Genomic DNA, 6,000 nt, shown 5'->3' on the forward strand with positions numbered 1-6,000 from the left:
TGTGGTACCACACTGAAACAGTCCATTATACCTGGTTTGGATCAATATATTAGAGGATAACGGATGTTAGGTCTAGGTTAGGTCTGGGATTTTCACTCATCAGACTCATACTTTCGCAGTCTTCACATACCTGTTGAACGGATCCTGGGTTTTTTCTGGTTTGGATCACGTAGTAATGTGGTACCACACTGAAACAGTCAATTAAACCTGGTTTCGATCAATATTTTAGAGAATAATTCATGTTAGGTCTAGGTTAGGTCTGGGATTTGCTCTCATCAGGCTCATTATTTCGCATATTTCTCATACTTGATGGCTAGATCCTGGGTTTTTTCTGGGTTGGATCGCGTAGTAATGTGGTACCACACTGAAACAGTCGATTAAACCTGGTTTCGATCAATATTTTAGAGGATAACGCAACTTAAGTCTGGGAATGGTCTGGGATTTGACCTCATCAGACTCATACTGTCGCACACTTCACATACTCGTTGAACAGATCCTGGGTTATTTTCTGGTTTGGATCACATAGTAATGTGGTACCTCACTGAAACAGTCGATTAAACCAGGTTTCGATCAATATTTTTGAGGATAACGCATGTTAGGTCTAGGTTAGGCCTGGGATTTGACCTCATCAGACTCATACTTTCGCGTTCTTCACATACTTGTTGAACGGATTCTGGGTTTTTTCTGGTTTGGATCACGTAGTAATGTGGGACCACACTGAAACAGTCAATTAAACCTGGTTTCGATCAATATTTTAGAGAATAATTCATGTTAGGTCTAGGTTAGGTCTGGGATTTGCTCTCATCAGGCTCATTCTTTCGCATATTTCTCATACTTGATGGCTAGATCCTGGGCTTTTTCTGGATTGCATCACGTAGTAATGAAGTACAACACTGAAACAGTCAACTAAACCTGGTTTCGATCAATATTTTAGAGAATAATTCATGTTAGGTTTGGGTTAGGTCTAGGATTTGCCCTCATCAGGCTCATACTTTCGCATATTTCTCATACTTCATGGCTAGATCCTGGGCTGTTTCTGGATTGTATCACGTAGTATTGTGGTACCACGCTGAAACAGTCGATTAAACCTGGTTTCGATCAATATTTTAGAGGATAACGCAAGTTATGTCTGGGATAGGTCTGGGATTTGACCTCATCAGACTCATACCTTCGCATTCTTCACATACTTGTTGAACGGATCCTGGGTTTTTTCTGGTGTGGATCACGTAGTAATGTGGGACCACACTGAAACAGTCGACTAAACCTGGTTTCGATCAATATTTTAGAGGATAACGGATGTTAGGTCTAGGTTAGGTCTGGGATTTTCACTCATCAGACTCATACTTTCGCAGTCTTCACATACCTGTTGAACGGATCCTGGGTTTTTTCTGGTTTGGATCACGTAGTAATGTGGTACCACACTGAAACAGTCAATTAAACCTGGTTTCGATCAATATTTTAGAGAATAATTCATGTTAGGTCTAGGTTAGGTCTGGGATTTGCTCTCATCAGGCTCATTATTTCGCATATTTCTCATACTTGATGGCTAGATCCTGGGTTTTTTCTGGGTTGGATCGCGTAGTAATGTGGTACCACACTGAAACAGTCGATTAAACCTGGTTTCGATCAATATTTTAGAGGATAACGCAACTTAAGTCTGGGTTAAGTCTAGGATTTGACCTCATCAGACTCATACTGTCGCACACTTCACATACTCGTTGAACAGATCCTGGGTTATTTTCTGGTTTGGATCACATAGTAATGTGGTACCTCACTGAAACAGTCGATTAAACCAGGTTTCGATCAATATTTTTGAGGATAACGCATGTTAGGTCTAGGTTAGGCCTGGGATTTGACCTCATCAGACTCATACTTTCGCGTTCTTCACATACTTGTTGAACGGATTCTGGGTTTTTTCTGGTTTGGATCACGTAGTAATGTGGGACCACACTGAAACAGTCAATTAAACCTGGTTTCGATCAATATTTTAGAGAATAATTCATGTTAGGTCTAGGTTAGGTCTGGGATTTGCTCTCATCAGGCTCATTCTTTCGCATATTTCTCATACTTGATGGCTAGATCCTGGGCTTTTTCTGGATTGCATCACGTAGTAATGAAGTACAACACTGAAACAGTCAACTAAACCTGGTTTCGATCAATATTTTAGAGAATAATTCATGTTAGGTTTGGGTTAGGTCTAGGATTTGCCCTCATCAGGCTCATACTTTCGCATATTTCTCATACTTCATGGCTAGATCCTGGGCTGTTTCTGGATTGTATCACGTAGTATTGTGGTACCACGCTGAAACAGTCGATTAAACCTGGTTTCGATCAATATTTTAGAGGATAACGCAAGTTATGTCTGGGATAGGTCTGGGATTTGACCTCATCAGACTCATACCTTCGCATTCTTCACATACTTGTTGAACGGATCCTGGGTTTTTTCTGGTGTGGATCACGTAGTAATGTGGGACCACACTGAAACAGTCGACTAAACCTGGTTTCGATCAATATTTTAGAGGATAACGCATGTTATGTCCAGGTTAGGCCTGCGATTTTCCCTCATCAGACTCATACTTTCGCATTCTTCACATACTTGTTGAACGGAACCTGGGTTTTTTCCGGTTTGGATCACGTAGTAATGTGGGACCACACTGAAACAGTCAATTAAACCTGGTTTCGATCAATATTTTAGAGAATAATTCATGTTTGGTCTAGGTTAGGTCTGGGATTTGCTCCCATCAGGCTCATTCTTTCGCATATTTCTCATACATGTAGAACAGATCCTGGGTTTTTTTCTGTTTTGGATCACGTAGTAATGTGGGACCACACTGAAACAATCAATTAAACCTGGTTTGGATAAATATGTTAGAGGATAACGCATGTTAGGTCTGGGTTAAGTCTAGGATTTGCCCTCATCAGGCTCATACTTTCGCATATTTCTCATACTTCGTGGCTAGATCCTGGGCTGTTTCTGGATTGTATCACGTAGTAATGTGGTACCACGCTGAAACAGTCAATTAAACCTGGTTTCGATCAATATTTTAGAGGATAACGCAAGTTAGGTCTGGGTTAAGTCTAGGATTTGCACTCATCAGGCTCATACTTTCGCATATTTCTCATACTTCGTGGCTAGATCCTGGGCTGTTTCTGGATTGTATCACGTAGTAATGTGGTACCACGCTGAAACAGTCAATTAAACCTGGTTTCGATCAATATTTTAGAGGATAACGCAAGTTGGGTCTGGGATAGGTCTAGGATTTGCCCCCATCAGGCTCATACTTTCGCATATTTCTCATACTTCGTGGCTAGATCCTGGGCTGTTTCCGGATTGTATCACGTAGTAATGTGGGACCACACTGAAACAATCAATTAAACCTGGTCTTGATAAATATTTTAGAGGATAACGCGTGTTAGGTCTGGGTTAGGTCTAGGATTTGCCCTCATCAGGCTCATACTTTCGCGTTTTTCACATACTTGTTGAACAGATCCTGGGTTTTTTCTGGTTTGGGTCACGTAGTAATGTGGTACGACACTGAAACATTCAATTAAACCTGGTCTTGATAAATATTTTAGAGGATAACGCATGCTAGGTTTGTGTTAGGTCTAGGATTTGCCCTCATCAGGCTCATTCTTTCGCATATTACTCATACTTGATGGCTAGATCCTGGGCTTTTTCTGGATTGGATCACGTAGTAATGTGGGACCACACTGCAACAATCAATTAAACCTGGTCTTGATAAATATTTTAGAGGATAGCGCATGGTAGGTCTGGGATAGGTCTGGGGGCAGCCCTCATCAGGGTCATACTGTCGCACACTTGACATACTCGTTGAACAGATCCTGGGTTTTTTTCTGGTTTGGATCACGTAGTAATGTGGTACCACACTGAAACAGTCGATTAAACCTGGTTTCGATCAATATTATTGAGGATAACGCATGTTAGGTCTAGGTTAGGCCTGGGATTTTCACTCATCAGACTCATGCTTTCGCATATTTCTCATACTTCATGGCTAGATCCTGGGCTATTTCTGGATGGTATCACGTAGTAATGTGATACCACGCTGAAACAGTCGATTAAACCTGGTTTCGATCAATATTTTAGAGGATAACGCAAGTTAAGTCTGGGATAGGTTTGGGATTTGACCTCATCAGACTCATACTTTCGCGTTTTTCACATACTTGTTGAACAGATCCTGGGTTTTTTCTGGTTTGGATCACGTAGTAGTGTGATACCACACTGAAACAGTCCATTAAACTTGGTTGCGATCAATATTCTAGAGGATAGCGCATGTTAGGCCTGGGTTAGGTCTAGGATTTGCCCTCATCAGGCTCATTCTTTCGCATATTTCTCAAACTTGGTGGCTAGATCCTGGGCTTTTTCTGGATTGCATCACGTAGTAATGTGGTACCACACTGAAACATTCAATTAAACCTGGTCTTGATAAATATTTTAGAGGATAACGCATGTTAGGTCTGCGGTTAGGTCTAGGATATTCCCTCATCAGGCTCATCCTTTCGCATATTTCTCATACTTCATGGCTAGATCCTGGGCTGTTTCTGGATTGTATCACGTAGTAATGTGATACCACGCTGAAACAGTCGATTAAACCTGGTTTCGATCAATATTTTGGAGGATAACGCAAGTTAAGTCTGAGATAGGTCTGGGATTTGACCTCATCAGACTCATACTTTCGCGATTTGCACATACTTGTTGAACAGATCCTGGGTTTTTTCTGCTTTGGATCACGTAGTAGTGTGGTACCACACTGAAACAGTCCATTAAACTTGGTTGCGATCAATATTCTAGAGGATAGCGCATGTTAGGTCTGGGTTAGGTCTAGGATTTGCCCTCATCAGGCTCATTCTTTCGCATATTTCTCAAACTTGGTGGCTAGATCCTGGGCTTTTTCTGGATTGCATCACGCAGTAATGTGGTACCACACTGAAACATTCAATTAAACCTGGTCTTGATAAATATTTAAGAGGATAACGCATGTTAGGTCTGGGTTAGGTCTAGGATTTGCCCTCATCAGACTCATACTTTCGCATTCTTCACATACTTGTTGAACGGATCCTGGGTTTTTTCTGGTTTGGATCACGTAGTAATGTGGTACCACACTGAAACATTCAATGAAACCTGGTCTGGGTAAATATATTAGTGGTTAACGCATCTTAGGTCTGGGTTAGATCTAAGATTTGCCCTCATCAGGCTCACAGTTTAGCGTTCTTCACATACTTGTTGAACAGATCCTGGGTTTTTTCTGGTTTGGATCACATAGTAATGTGGTACCACACTGAAACAGTCGATTAAACCAGGTTTCGATCTATATTTTTGAGGATAACGCATGTTAGGTCTAGGTTAGGCCTGGGATTTTCACTCATCAGACTCATACTTTCGCATTCTTCACATACTTGTTGAACGGATCCTGGGTTTTTTCTGGTTTGGATTACGTAGTAATGTGGGACCACACTGAAACAGTCAATTAAACCTGGTTTCGATCAATATTTTAGAGAATAATTCATGTTAGGTCTAGGTTAGGTCTGGGATTTGCCCTCATCAGGCTCATTCTTTCGCATATTTCTCAAACTTGATGGCTAGATCCTGGGCTTTTTCTGGATTGTATCACGTAGTATTGTGGTACCACGCTGAAACAGTCGATTAAACCTGGTTTCGATCAATATTTTAGAGGATAACGCAAGTTATGTCTGGGATAGGTCTGGGATTTGACCCCATCAGACTCATACCTTCGCATTCTTCACATACTTGTTGAACGGATCCTGGGTTTTTTCTGGTGTGGATCACGTAGTAATGTGGGACCACACTGAAACAGTCGACTAAACCTGGTTTCGATCAATATTTTAGAGGATAACGCATGTTATGTCCAGGTTAGGCCTGCGATTTTCCCTCATCAGACTCATACTTTCGCATTCTTCACATGCTTGTTGAACGGAACCTGGGTTTTTTCCGGTTTGGATCACGTAGTAATGTGGGACCAC

The sequence above is a fragment of the Colletes latitarsis genome, unplaced genomic scaffold, assembly GCF_051014445.1.
Source record: "Colletes latitarsis isolate SP2378_abdomen unplaced genomic scaffold, iyColLati1 scaffold0007, whole genome shotgun sequence".
Taxonomy (NCBI): Eukaryota; Metazoa; Arthropoda; class Insecta; order Hymenoptera; family Colletidae; genus Colletes; species Colletes latitarsis.